General features: G+C 33.4%; 1 protein-coding gene across 4 annotated transcripts in view; it reads right to left on the bottom strand.

The window, feature by feature from the left end:
- The window catches only part of LOC118193645 (solute carrier organic anion transporter family member 4A1-like), a 126,343-nt gene that overhangs the window by 33,647 nt on the left and 77,092 nt on the right, over positions 1-15,604 (bottom strand). Inside the window, exon 1 of one of the 4 annotated variants that reach the window (XM_035364762.2) lies at positions 946-1,101. The exons of the other annotated variants lie outside the window; for them this stretch is intronic. The gene's annotated coding sequence lies outside the window, so the exon portion shown is untranslated. Of the gene's footprint in view, positions 1-945; positions 1,102-15,604 lie in introns of those variants that run through there. 4 annotated transcript variants of the gene reach the window in all.

Genomic DNA, 15,604 nt, shown 5'->3' with positions numbered 1-15,604 from the left:
TATTTGATTTTCATAACACTTCCAAAACAGTAAGTCAGCTTGTTTCAGTTCATATCCGAAATGCATTGTAAACATTTTGTGTATACTTTGAATTTAGCAAAAATCTGCTTCAGACTTGTAATTTCAACATAGAGTTCTAATGATTTAATTTTTTGAAATCCCAGATTATAGCAATATTTTGTTTCAGCATAGAAAATTATTAATCATTACTTTCTTATTTGTTATCCATTTTCCTTCCGGGTAAGCGTAAAAAGTTTATTTGGATAGTTGCAAACTTTTTAGCAATGAGATTAACATTGAGGAATAAATTTTAGTGTGTAGATCTTTATATTGTCTTGGCTCATTTAACATCTGCTTAAATGTACTAAATGGCAATCACTGTCCAGCATTTTATCATTAAAAGATATAAAGGTAAATTTAATGCTTTTGTTAACGGTTTCATCCCTACTTCGCCCAATATGGCCATATTATATATTTGAAATTTCACAAATTTTCAAATATTTCCCACTGAAAAAAGCCCCAGGCCCTGATGGACTTGATTATGTAATAATCAAAGTGGCAAACGCTGTATTAATATGTAATTGTATTTTTTTTTCATATATATATATATGTATGTGTTGTGCAATATGAGCGCAGCTCCTTCATATTATAAGGGCCGGACTGCGCTCAAAATAAATTAATTCTGCGTAGTGTTTCTTACATGTGTAAATAAGTCACAATACTGTTCTAAGGAAAATTAGGAAACTAAAACAAACTGCAAATGCTCATATGCACTAACGGTAACAACAGCACAAAATAAACATTAAAAATTCCCTGCATATAACGTAGTACCAGAAAAAAAGTAGGTTACAAAATACATTTATAAAAAAATATTCATAAAATATATGACACGAAAAAAAAAAGCTACGCAAAAACATTTTAATAAACTTCAACGATAAAAGTTACCTAATATGGCAAATGCATAATGTTTAAAGCACACTAAACCCGAAAAGCAATCACTGTGTTAGGAAATTCAGTACACGCAAGAAATATCATAGAGCAGCAGAAATGCATCAACTTGACATTCCCGCGCCAACCTTTTAACATCTGTCGTCCGGTCGATTGAATTACTACTCAAACAAATCGACATAACGAGTTGAGTTGCACTATGTTCTCAAAATAGCGGATGTCACTTTACAAAATCAAACTTTAAAGAAATCGTATTTAAATAAAAAGCGCGTATGTATATTTTTATTACAAAATAACGGAAAAGCATTTCATCTGAACAAAAAGAGTGCATTTTAAATTTACAATGAGAATTTTCAGGTATGAAAATACGACATGTATGAAACAAATTATTTTATTGTTGAACAGACATTATGCATTTGCCATATATTATCGTTGACAGAACGTGATCAGAGCGATGGTTAGCGCAGTAAAATTTCCATATCTTTGCGCCTGAACACAAATTTCGGAGGAAACACGATTATTTGTAATTGTCGGTTGCTCTTCCCTTCTGAAAGATACACTGTCGATCAGCCGCTGGTGCACATCCTGGGCAAGACGAACCCCAGGGGTGATGCAACCGGCGGCAAAAGTTTGAGAATTTAAAAGAAACACAGAGCAACAAAACTGGGATTTCAAAATTTTTAGAATTTTTAAGAGGATTTGGGCAGCAGAACATCTTTAGACTTTCAGGGTGCAATTGGATTTAGAATTCGATGAAGGAGTACTGCAATGAGCAGCAAAATGTTTAGTGTTGGCCCTGATTCTGAGTTATGCTCTCGGCCGCTTTGTACAATTATTCCATTACCACGATGGCAATAAATTACTCATTAGAAGGGATATTAGAAGGGAGATAATGAAGTTTTTTAAATAGAAGCATACTGAAAATCAGAGCTAACTAAAATTAAACCTATAGAAATTCACATTTAAAATCAGCAAGAGTTACTAACCAGTTTGTCTTATATCTCTATATATTTTAGTATTTCTACAAATCCCCGGTAGTAATAAATATAATTAATAATAAAGTAAGTTTTGATAATAAAGTATCTTAATAAACTGAATTTTGAGACTTCGTTTACATAGTTACACATTAAATACTGGAAACAGAATAAAAGAGCATTGGTTGCAGAGCTAACTATCACTTACAGCCGATTATTAAAAAAAAAAAAAAAAAAAATTACAATTTTTACCAGTTCCACTATACAGGACCAAAACTTCCACTATACAGTTAACGGTTAATTTATATCGGTCATTGTAGCCTTTATAGTAGCGATCCAACCGCTAAACTTTAAAAAAAAAAAAAAAATCGAAATTATATCTACAAATTGTTCTTACCACTCTGCAAAATTATACATTCGTAAATTTTGAAACAAAAATGGAGAAGTAAACTTATGACGCGAGTCTTAACGAAGAGATGAAGCAGCATTTTGGAAAGCAATTGCCAGACAAAACACGGGGAATAAGCTGAGCCCAGGTGTAGGTTTTGAAACTGTTCATAACTGCTTGGCAAACCATCTCTATCGTGTTGGCTTCCTAACCAGCCTAAACTATACACTTTGCAGCTTAAATGAAGAAATAGACAACATCGGAAAATGCCCTACGTTGTGAGGCCTCTGAGGTGAAGAGGCATTGTGAAGAGTTAGAGGCCAAATGATGAGATAGTGGTTTTTTTTTTTTTTTTTTTTTTTACGTTATATGTTTACGGATTTCTCTTCTGTTTATATAATATTTGTCTCGTTCTCTGCCATTGAAAAGAAAAAAATAGTTAATTTATATGAAACGATATTTCACAAAAGTCATTGAGCCTGTTTTTGACAATCAGAGAGTGAGCTAAATCAGAATATTTTATCACTGTGGAATGCACAACATCATTATTATTAGATGAAAGTGGCGCTACACTAGATAAGGAGTCTCTACGAAAAAGAAAGATCTGGGACTTCCGGCTTTCTAATATGAAATTTTTCTCTGGTTGTTTCGATTGATATCAAAAACGCAGAAGCAAAACATATGTCCTCTTTGAACGGAAAGTTACGGCGTTTTCAAACTGCTGCATTCTTCATCAACTTTACCTTACATTTATAATTATTGTTCCAATGTCTTGAAGCTCTTGGCATTGAGTGAGAATAATTTGTCTAGAAACATTTACCATCTACTGATTCGGCTTGAATCCTGCTTTCAGTTTCGCTTTTGCTTATGTTCTCTGTTCAAGATAGCCCAGCAATATACGTTCTATATGAAGTACGGAATACTTTTTCATACAGAAGATGAAGTATTTTCTTTTGGTTTCATTTTCAGATCATAATTATAAATGTCAACTGATTTTTAAAATAGTAAATTGAAAACAAAAGAAAAAGGAGTGATTTTACAACAATGTTAAAAGCTCCGCAAATGAATGAAGAATAGAACTTTAGCATAATTTGCCGTTTGCTTTTCTTCTTGACTCGAACGCGCTCCTTTGGAAAGAATAAAATATGAGATAAGAAAGTGTATCCTTTGTGGAGAAACTGTAACTTGAGAACGAAAATTACAATGAAAACTCTCACAGCGACCACCTACCTAAATCGACACTCCTGAAAGTGATAAGTATTTTTCTAAGAGCATAAATAAACATCGGAACTGATAAAAATTGTAGAATTCCGATAATTCGCAAATCTTGGGACGAAGGGTTGCCTGGAATAAAGAATTTTGAAGATTAACAGGTTATGTTTTTCTGAGCTTTGCTAATATTACTCCGGTTCTAGTTTTTAAATTAAATTTGGATTATCTTCACTTAAATAAAATCAAAGCATATTCATAGTTTAAGGATTATTTAATCAAGATTTGTAAAATATAACCTTTTTAAACAATTATTTACAAAGAAGAGCATGCCAATGCGAGGTTAAAATGTAGTGGGGAGATAAGGCAAAAGATGAGACGAAAGTTTCAGTAGGAATAAAGAACTTTTTTGTGAAAACGAATCAAATACTTTACTGAAAGAAATTGGTATGTTTACCAGTGAAATTATCTTTAAAGTAATGTTTATGCTTTTAAATTACAGAAAAATAAATAGATTAATAAATGCACTGTTTTAAGAAGATACTAACAATAAACTTGTTCCAAAATTTAATTCATACTTTGAAATTTTATTTACTTAAATCTAAAACTGACAGCAGATTACAGGTATTTGCGGACTCTGTAGCGAAATATTATTTTCAAGGTTAGTAAGATCCTCAGATATATCTATTACGGTGATCAGAAAAATTTCTACTTTTGCTAGGATATTGCTGCATCTGAAGAACTCAAAATTTGCTGTAGATACACGCTTGAAATTTGTTGTGCAATTAAAGTATACCTATCTGATTATACTGAAATGAGTTTTTGAAACATTTTGAATTTTAGAGTATATAAGGTATTTCTCCCACTTTCCTAGCATGTCTTCGTGGTGTGGTAGTCTGCACGCTGGGCCCGTAGTCCAAAGGTCCGTGGTTCGATTCCCGGCGAAGGCGTCTGCTCATTTTTTATTTTGCCTGCTTCCAAAAAATACTTAATGTTTCTACAAGTAATTACAGACTATTTTGTTAGGTATAGTAAAATTTAGCACTTTTCCCACACAAAATTTTTAAAAAATTTTTTCCCTTCGTTTATCACAAAAATCTCATTTCAGTAAATATAAGGAAATCTAATAAATAAGCCATAAAAGTTTTAGATACCTGTGAGCTCCTGAGAAAAAGTACATCGAGTGTAGGAAAATCACGTTTGGAGAAAACCGCGTTTTTATGCAAAAATCCTTATTGATCAAAGCATTCGATGACAAATTAAAACTAGATTTTTTACAGTCCCAATTTTCATAGAGATTAAGGAATGGTATTTTTAGAAAGATAAAAGTGTAGAGAATTTGAAAATGCAAGAATCCGAAATCACCATTTTTTGAAGATTTTTAGGTTCCAACACCTCTTAAAACCCTTGTTGACTTACAATACGTATTTAAGAAAATTTAAGATAAATCTCTTAAATTTTTTCTCTGTATAGTTGTTATTATAATACACCTTCTGTTTCAGTACATTTCTCTAACAAACTCCAAGAGTTGAACAAAGTAAGTTTATTACGCAAATAGATAATCGCCATCCCCAATCCACAGAAAAATATCCTCGTCCACAGATGTGAGGAGATAGCTTTAGAATAGTTTCAGAAAATTTGAAAATAAATTGCCCAACTTAACAGGTACACATTCAATACGAAGACCGGAATACAGAGATCAAGCCTAGCTTTAAATCATTAAATTGGTTATTCAACTAATGTGAAGTGAGTCGTCAGAAACACCTTGTTTCTATCAGTACAAGTTTAAGACCATGCATATTGTAAGACCTGAGACATATTATCAGCGTGGCATGTTGCCATTATGTTGGTCATAGAATTATTTGTTTTGAGGTTATTACACAGCACGTAATTAAATTAATCTACACAAAACCTAATTAAAAAAATTAAATTACTGGTGGTTAAAAATAATTTTCCAGCATGATTTTTATTTCAAATTATTACTATTATTAAAAACTAAAACTGTTATTTGTTACAACGCCAGACCATTTGAGGAACCAAACAGAAGGTCGGCTTTACCTACAGCAGCCACTCAAATTTAAGTTTTATTTTTCGATTTATGTTTGTACTAAACGTTTAAAAAACTTGTCTTACGAAGAATAGTGCAATACAGTGTATTACGAAGAACAGTATTTAAAATAAAGAGTTATTATCTTCTGTTTTGCTTGAAAGATAATATTTTAGAACCAGTCTTTGAAAAAAAAATTCACTATTTTTCCCCAATGCATTAAATTTAAATATCGCTATTTTTGCACCGTTTGGCAATCCTTGCGAAAAATGCAAAAATAAATGAATTGAGATTTCAAAAGCAATTAAACAGCAGGTGATTTTTCTCTATTTAATAGATATCACTGCTTTAAAAAGATGGCCAACAAAAATTTACTTACGTAGGAAATGTAATAAATTTAAATATGAATAACCTTATAGATTGTATTTTGAATTCTGTGCTACATCTATGTTGCAAATTACTTTCGAAATGCCTTTTGTTGTAACTTAATTTTAAAACTACCAACGGAACTTGAGGTTTTCACTAGTCTTTGCTATCTTTGCATCCGTAGAATTGAGATAGGTCAATAGATCTTTTGACCTATCTCAATTTCCATTTTTACTTTAAAAAAAACCTCTTAAGTATTATTTTCGTAACCATTAGTCGTAGTAATACATTGGAACCTCGAGATAGGAGCATTTCTATATACGAGAAATTCGAGATACGAGAAAAGTATGAGCGAAAAATTCGTCTCTAAATACGAGCATTGACTTGAGTAACGAGCAATGAGCCAGGCTGTTGGTATGCGTGGCGCGTTTCCCGATCTGCCTCGACTCGGGGAATCCCTTCGTCAGCACACTCAGTGTTCTTTGATATGCGTGTCTGTGCGCTTGTGAGTTAATTGTTTTTTACATTTAACATGGTAATAATTATTTCGCGATGCCTTCCAAAAAGATTGTTGGCTCAGATAGTGTTGCAAAGAAAAAGAAGGAAGCCATGGCCGTTGAGAGTAAAAAAGGAATCATAGATAAACATAAGCGTGATGTAAATGTGACTGAACTGGCGAAAACTTACGGCCGTTCGACATCGACGATCAGCATTATTCTGAAGAAGAAGGAAGAAAGTAAGAAACTTGATGTGGTCAAAGAGCTATCTTTACTTCCAAGCACCCTCCCATCGATGTTGGTGTCCGATGTTGGTGTTGATTGTTGGTGTGGATTAACAAGAAAGCAGTTAAAAGACAATTCGGTGTCGGAAGCTATCATTTGCTCTACGGCTAAGAATGTGTACTTGGATCTTCTCCGAAAAACACCAAGCATTATTTACCAGTGTTATTTTTTAGGAAAACTGATTTAGATGTTGATATTTTTGGGGTTGCGAAACGGATTAACTGGATTTCCATTGTTTTCAATAGGGAAGTTTGTTTCTAGGTACGAGAAATTTGCTATACCAGCTCAATGGTGGAAGAAATTAAACTTATATCTCGAGGTTCCACTGTATATTTACAGTTACCAAAAGTATATTAAATAATGAAAATATTCATGTTTCGGCAATGTCAAATTAAAAAAAAATATAATAATAAATTGCAATAACTAATGAAATCTAACATTTAATGCGGTCTCCCGATTCTTGTACTTATGTTTGGGAAAGTTTCGCTATGAAAATATTAAACTATAAAAAGTTTAACTCTACTATAAAAATTGACCTGGATATTTGATTTCAAATATTGCGATTTTTCATTTCTTTCTCAGATCGCCTTGAGGGGTTGGTTATTCAAGTTAAAATAATTCGGAGAAATAAGTTGAAGTTAAATGCAGTAAAAAATGTGTATAATTTAATACGCCGTAGAAGGAAGTCATGTAAAGTCTACATGAGATTTTTTAACTTTAACCAAAACTCAGAATAAAAGCAGCGCACCTACGTTTTTTGTCCATTGGATTTCCTTGCTATCTGCAATAACTCGAGAAATTAAAAAATTTTGCAAATAATCTGGAACAATTATTTCGAAAACCATTAACCATTATTATGCAATACATATTATTCTTATTGGAAGTTCTAGGAAACGAAAATTTGGCTGAACGGATAATAAATGCTTCGAACGAAAGAAAACACTGGTACAAGCGGAAAGCCTATTTTTGTGCAATTAAATGTAAAAATAGGTTACAAAACCTGCTGTGTCTGTAAAAGATATTCTGCGTTTCGATTTCGTTCATCTCCTTTCAAGACTAGACACTTGTTCAGCGAGTTCGTGATAACCTTTTAAAGTGAATACGTTTTGCAAGGGAGGGTGAAACAAAACCCGAGTATATGTGAGCATTTTTCTGATCCTTCTTTAAAATGCGTTGCTGAATTTTGAGGATTCTTGGAAGGGGGATATGCAAAGGCATCAAGTACTGGGAAGAAAATGCTTTTTTATTCACTTTTTCTCTTTTTGTTCTGCACAGAAATCTTTTCAACCCTATTTCCAAAATTAAGATAAAAGTTTAGTTTTTTTAATTTCAAAGTTATAGCCCAAAGGAAAGTTATCCCAGAAGGGCTATTAGTCTAGAAACGGCATTTTGCGTTGAATCACTATAAACGGTTGTATCAATTTTTAAACTGTTGCCACCAAATATCATCGCCCTGTATTATGTTCAAAGAAAATAAATAATGAAAAATCCGCATGAACGCATGTATGTTTCTCGCATTGTAGAAAAAAACAACGATACTTAGAGCCATCAAATTCTGAATAACGTAGTCCTCCACCCGAGCATGGGAGCCTGGAAGCCCGAATCTTGAATTTCGAATTTGTTTTATTATCTGTTTCATATTTTTTAAACTTGAACGAATTTTTGATTAAGAAACTTAACGATTTCCAAGCGAGCAGTGTCAAGAAACTGCGCGGAATAAAATATTTTTACCTCCTGTCTGTGGGTGTGTATGTGTGTATTGAGAATACAGCAAAGCACACTAGGGCCTAAGGGGAGGGCTGCCTTCGTGGAGGACTTTCTAAGGGAAACTGGCTTGTTTACACGTTACACATGGGGAAAACCACGAAAACGCCCAAGCAGCCAGCCCGTTCCCGGGATTCGAACCTCGGACCGAACTACCAGTGTTCAGCGATATTACCGCTCGGCCGCTGGTGGGCCTCTGTCTATGGGAAATTCTAAAGATAGGCAGTTTTCAAATATTTTTAACCCAAAGGGGAGTTAGCCCAAATGCTCTCGAAAAGTGTATGTGTGTGTAAATGGGGGGGGGGAAGAAAACCGGTCCGTTTGGCCGTAATTCTGATACGCAGTCCATATGATCTTTCTTCCGGCTTTAAAAATTATAGTTATTAAAATGTCTGTTATAAATAAGATACTGGCATTGTAAAAGAATTAGAATTCGCATTTTAAAAATATTACTTTATGACATCTCGTGTTCTTTGGAAGCATAAAATGAAATGCCTTAAAGATGGAAGTGAATTATCGCTATGTCTTGTCAAGTACCAGAGACAGGGAGAAAGGTGTAAAGGACCCTTTATTTGACTCAAATAAAGTTAACAAAAGGCACCACTCGCGCTTGCAAAATATAGCCAGTAATTATGGCTTAAAGATAAAAAAACTAAGTAATAATAAGTTAGTCTAACGGCTACGCAATTAAAGTGACGCGCAAGTTGGCACTGACCTAAAGGTCGACATGACAAGCCTAACGGCAAAACTAACACAACGTCGCGGAATATTACTCTCAGGAGAATCGAAGTTAGCAATGTGACCTTCAGCAGCCAGAACACGCTCTGATTATATCCTCTAAAACCCTCCTTGAAATACTGTCTCTTTCCACCTCAGCCCACCAGCGGCTGAGCAGCAAGTCGCTGAACACTGGTAATTCGGTCCTAGGTTCGAATCCCGCGAACGGGTTGCCTGCACATGCGTTTTCGTGTTTTTCACCATGTGTAAAGTGTATACGAGCCAGATTCTCTTAAAATGTTCTCCATGAAGGCATCCCTCTCTTTAGGAAAATAACAACCAAGCCTTTCTACCTCATTTGAATATCACGCGAGCTAGAAATTTACATTCTGGCAGGAAAATGGAAAAGAGGACGACAGGAAAGCGAATTAACACAAAATAATTAGTTAATAAACTAAACCATACCTTACAACTTATTTTTAAGATCAGTATTTAGGCAGTCATTTTTGGTATGAAAAGAAAATTTGAAAATTTATTAAATTGCGAGGCCGATTTAATAAAAATATAGCTAAATATAATTTCACTCCTTTGTAAAAAAATTCCTAATAGGCTGAAACTTTTTAATTATTTCTGCAAATTTTTTAATAAAAAAGCATATTTTATTAAAAAGATCCATTAATACCATTTTATACACTATATTGTTTATTAAACAAGGAATGCCTTTGTGGATGAATTTTAGAAGGACTGCGTTCAAATTTTTACTAAACTGAAAAAAACTACAAAAACGTTACAGAATCAACTTTTTTTGCTGAAACGAAGTTTAGAGTAAAACTCTCAGTATTCCGTTATTTTATCCGGGTTAAGTGAAGCCTAAAATCATTAACGAAATCCGAAAACGATGATCATTTACGAATCGACTGGGGATACGATAAAATTTCATCGAATCTGAGTGTATGAATATTTCCATATAAAAAGACGTAACAGTGAGAGGAAGAGATAATGTTAATACTAACATAAGCGACAGCTATGTACAAAATGCATTTTTATACGCAAGTTTTTAAAACATTTTTTAGGCGTAATAAATTTATAAAGCATTTCGCCTGACTTATTACTCTGAATTTCAGAATTTTTTCATTATTTAAACTGTAATCTGTAATATCATGTAAAAATATATTTAATGATAGATAATTATCACAAAAATGAAAACTATCATTCATTAATAAATAATGTATATGTCAGATAACTGAAATTATTTCCACTCTGAAGTTAAGTTACTGTGACACTGAGTATAGTAAAGCGCTCGAGCGATACTTAGCAATAAAATGCTGTCGCAAAGATTTTTGTAAAGAAATTGGCTTATATTTACATTACATATATATATATATATGTAAACTGCATGCAGGAACAGCATTGGCTGGCGGAGTTCAAGTCCGATAGCAGCAGTCAGCGACTTTAACTTCTCGATAACCGGTGGGGCTAATTTAAAATTCTACAAAAATTTTAAGGTTCATATTCACGTTTCGGACTCTTGCAGCGAGTCTAGCCTCATTAAAAACAAGTTTCTTAATGAGAATAATCATAAAATTTATCATAATTTTTAATGTAGAAAAGATTTTAATAGTCTCAGGTTTTAAAAAAAGTTCCATTTGCCGTAGAATACTTGCGTACAAAACGAGAAATTTCGCGCAAAGATGTTACTTGATATACATACAACCTTTGAAGCTGAACACAAATTTTAAGTTCCTACAATGTTCGATTAAATTTAGATTTATATATTAAGCTAATTAATTATTTATATATTACAAGAGTCTGACCTCTGTGATATCTGTAAAGAACCGGGCACTGCGAAGCATTATGTGGAAACATGTAAATATTTTACTGATAGCAGGAACGAGTTTAAGAAAAATGATGTTTTTAACATATATCATATTTTAAATGATTTTAAAAGACTGAAAAAGATGATGGAGAAGATTAATCATGATAAGATAGCATGTTGGGATTTTAATTTTAATTTTGTTTTTTAGTTATGTTCTTTATGTTTGTTTGTTGAAGGTGTTGTTTTTAGCTTTCTCTGGCGCAGCCCGCAAAAAGGCCATAGGGCGACGTAAAGTCTGCCAGGAGGGTCGGGCTGCATCCCTCATATCATGTCATATCATATCATATTAAGCTAGGGCCTAAAGCTATATCTAAATTTGACCACAATTTTGACTTTATTGTACAACTTTTACACTGATGGAAAATGAAAAGTGTGTGGGATAATGATAAGAGTTCTGCTACTTTTTCCCAGACCATATATCCTGGTATAAGTCCAATGTGCCCAAGGCCTCACCTGGCTTTCTTTTAACCAACATCACTGGCACCAACACAGGTACAGCTGAAGCAAAGCCGGCACCTTTGCATCCATCTAAGCATATTAGACATAGCCGGTGGCATTGTTAATAGCTATGCTTCCGTCCAAAATGGAAGAACACCAAGGGGGAAGGAGAGCCGAGTATATCCCAAAAGTCTTCCCCTACCCACCTTTTCACAAGCTTTCGGCTCGTCATGTATTTTGATTGCCCGCTTGCTGCACAGATAATTTACGCTTACAAACACTCATGTTTCTTCAGGATTCGAACCTGGGCATTTTGGAACGGCGGTCAGCATCACTAACCACTATCTCGTCTGGGCAACACTGGCACCAAGACAGAAGCGACTGTCAATCTGGGAACGCAACACATCTCCACTCTGTTCTCTAATGAGCTCTAGCTTGCCACTACTTAAGTCATAGATAACGGTGATTTGGAGTTAGAGATATTGCCACTTCAGGGTTTATAAGTCGGAGCTGTTTCTCAATAATCGATTTTCTGCAATACATTATGTAACCTTGGTGCCAATAAAAGCTCGAATGTCAGCTGCAGAAGCAGTGCATTGCGCCTTAAACATGCGGAGAATAGTGCGGTGCCAATCCACATGCACAGTAGATACATCCCTCCAAACTCTTTCTGCAATACCACGAAACGAAAATCCACCCTCTGTTAGCCTCATTGAAAGTCACTAAGCTACTGATACTGTCCTCTTGAAAGCATTCTTGACTCAAATCTCACTCACAACGCCCAGTCTGGAATATAAATATAGCACACGAAATTTACATCGGTAATTTAAAGCAAACGGTAAAAAGTCGCTGAACACGGGTAGTTCTGTCCGGTTTGGAGTCACGTCGAATGGGCTGCCGGCATGGGCGTTTTCGTGGTTTTCTTCAATGTGTAACGTAAATACGAGCCAGTTTTGCTTTAAAAGTCCTCCACAATATAAGGATTATATAAGGAGAAGAAAATAGGTATTTCAGAGCGACAAATAAAACTAGATAATTATCTTCAAATCTACAGTTGAGCAATGGTATTTATGCATGACGCAACGTGTTTAAAGATCCCCCCAATAAATATTCAATTTTCTTTTACTTTTGTTTAGCAGCTTTAATCATCGATTTGACGGATTTAATTTAAGAAACGTTTTTTCCATGAACCAGTCAGCTGCTGGCCGTTGCTTGAAAACTATGTTTATACTCCAATCCATTCCGATTGCATAAGGATAAAAATTGGTTTTTAAAGAATTTTTCTGAATTTTATTGATGATGAACTTGATGGAAGAAATTAGACAAATATCAAGAACTGGAAAACAGTGTATCAAAAAGGAAAATAACGAATTTTATACAGCAAATGCTCAACTCTAGAATTTTGCTTCTAAAGTTCTTCAGCGTCATGCGCCCGAAGGTTGATAATGTCACTAATCCCGAAGAAATATAAATGGCTAGTCAAAAACTGGGGCATCAAACGGAATCACAGCCATAGCAAAGTTCATTGTGATTGACGTGTATGGTCGATATGAGGAATAAGAAGATGTTTTTTGCCGATGATGGAGGGGGAGACATTTCCTGTCCTACTTTGGGGCGTGATTGTTCTCTTATGAATGGAAAAATGCTTTACTTCTCTACGGTCAGACTAATAAAATAGGAAACGTGAACCCTTTTGGCTGGACTCTCCCCCCTCCCCTCTCGACATATTAAATACACAGTCCTCGGCATAGTTGGTTCTACTGATTTATTTTCTCACGTGAGTTAAAAAAAAATAAAGATAAATTTACAAAAAAATTTTTGCGGTAAAATATAGTTCAGTTCATATTTAAATCAGTGCATAATGCTACTTGTATTAACTCTTGATTCGTAATACCCATGTATGTATTATGAATACAAAAGTTTGATTAGATATGATTGTAACTGCGCTGAACAGTCAATTCTTATTTTGTACAATAAATGCACTTCATTAAGATTTACTTTAAAACAATAGGGGTAAGAACTGTAATAATCAGTTGTAACTATGGTTCCAAACGCAAAATCAATAGTTTTCTAAAATATTTCAGTAAATTTATCAGTCAAACTGTAATAAAGATGAGCCATATATTTGAAGCAGTTCGCCTCCTTTGTTGCACTAAAATTCTCCCAAATGGGTCATAAAAATACTTTATTTCTTCGTGCTTTCGTGAATTATTCTGCTGTTGATATATCTAAAAGCACATTAAATCTTTCGAAAACTTTTAAAAGAAATCTATAACTTCCTTCAGATACAATTTTTTCGCCCAAAGGGCGATAGCCCGGAAGCGCTATTAATTTAGTTTTGGCATTTTGCGTTGATTCACTATAAACGGCGAATCACTTTTTAAATTGTTGTTACCAAATATTATTGCCCTATCTTATATTTAAAGAAATTAAATAATGAAGAATCTGCATAAATGTATGTATGTTTCTCGTATTTTGATAAAACAAAGGTACCTAGAACCATCCAATATTGAATAACGTAATCTTCCATAGAATATGGGCATCTGAAAGCGCAGATTTGGAATTTGAATTATTATTTATTTCATATTTTGTAAGGCATTTATGAGTTTTTGATTAAGAAACTCAACAATTTCAAGGCGAGCAATGGCAACACTGCACGGAAAATAAAAACAACAATTTTTTCTCCAGCGCATGAGACTGTACCAGAAATACTAAAGATATTCTCTTTTAAATGTTTTGTGATATTGCTGTTGAATTGAATTTTATAGTTTAAGTGGGGAAGACATGATATTTAATAAATAAAGGTAATACACAACGTTAAAAAAAGGTCCCTTTGGGAGTAATATAAAATCTGAAAGCTTTCAGACCTTTTTTTTTTTTTTTTTAAGTAATATAGTTTTAATTATAAATCATTTCCAGCTGTGCATTTGTAGAGAACTGATAAAACAGCCACTGTTTCCTAAAATGAGCGGGTTGGAGAAAAATTTAATAATAAATTTAACAAAGCAATAAAGTAATTAAAACAAAGAGATTATTTATTGAAATTTGCGGGAATATGGAATGCCGTAATCGTAAAATTTAGATAATGGTTTTAAAAAGAATTTTTGGTTTCTCAAAATACGTGTGTAACAATAAATAGCTGAAAAGGACACGCAACCGAATTTTTTTCCGTCACAAAGAGGAGCAAGGACAGCATAAATGATAGACACATATGGCACAAAATGAACGAAAATATCCATTGAGTGCATCAATAATTCATGAAATTCCTACGCGTGAATGATTCAGTCCAGAGGCCTTGCACCGCTAAAATAACATTTTGCTCCATGTGTAGCATCATTGAAGTTGTTCATTAGTTGAGAGTTTAGCCCTCGAAGAATGAAATTCCATTTGCTAGTCTAGCTATTAAAGTAATTAATTTCCTTTTTTTTTTTTTTTTTTTTTTTTTTTTTGTTTGTTATTGGAAATTTTGTAGCATGATAATTTTTTTAATAATCATTAATCCGTTTTAATTATACGTTCATTCATGAAGTCATTGTGGAGTTTATAACAGAATAGTGTCTAGTCAAAAATTATACTCAGAGATTATACCTCTTTGCTTTATAAAAATTTAATCATTTAAAAAATTATAAATTTAGTAAGAATTTTATTTAAAAATTATTTTCAATAAAATTTTCAATTTGAAAAATCTGTGCGTTAGAACAAACGTAAAAGAATTCTACTAGTAAGCTGCTACCAATAATGCAGCATAAATGATTTATAATTAAAATTTAAACCGCACTATGCTCATCACTATACCAGAGTAAGCTGCTTAAAAACAATGCTTATTTCTTAGTAATAATTCTATATTTGAGATGGCAACAAGTTTCATTAATATTCAATAATGTAATCAATAAAGATATTTCTAGCGTCATGCTTCTTGGCTACGAATAAAAGAATACTACTCTTCAAAATTTGTACACATGTGTCATAATATACAACTAAACAACAAAAAAACAAAAAACAAAAAAAAAACAAAAATCTGAAAGCTTTCAGATTTTATATTATGCCCAAATGGGTGTTTTTTCATTTACACACACATACACGTTTCGGCAACAT

Source organism: Stegodyphus dumicola, chromosome 12 (assembly GCF_044657685.1).
Source record: "Stegodyphus dumicola isolate Sdum_Otavi_A_Nest chromosome 12, ASM4465768v1".
NCBI lineage: Eukaryota > Metazoa > Arthropoda > Arachnida > Araneae > Eresidae > Stegodyphus > Stegodyphus dumicola.
Note: the sequence above shows the minus strand (reverse complement) of the source record. Positions and strands in the feature narration are given on the sequence as shown.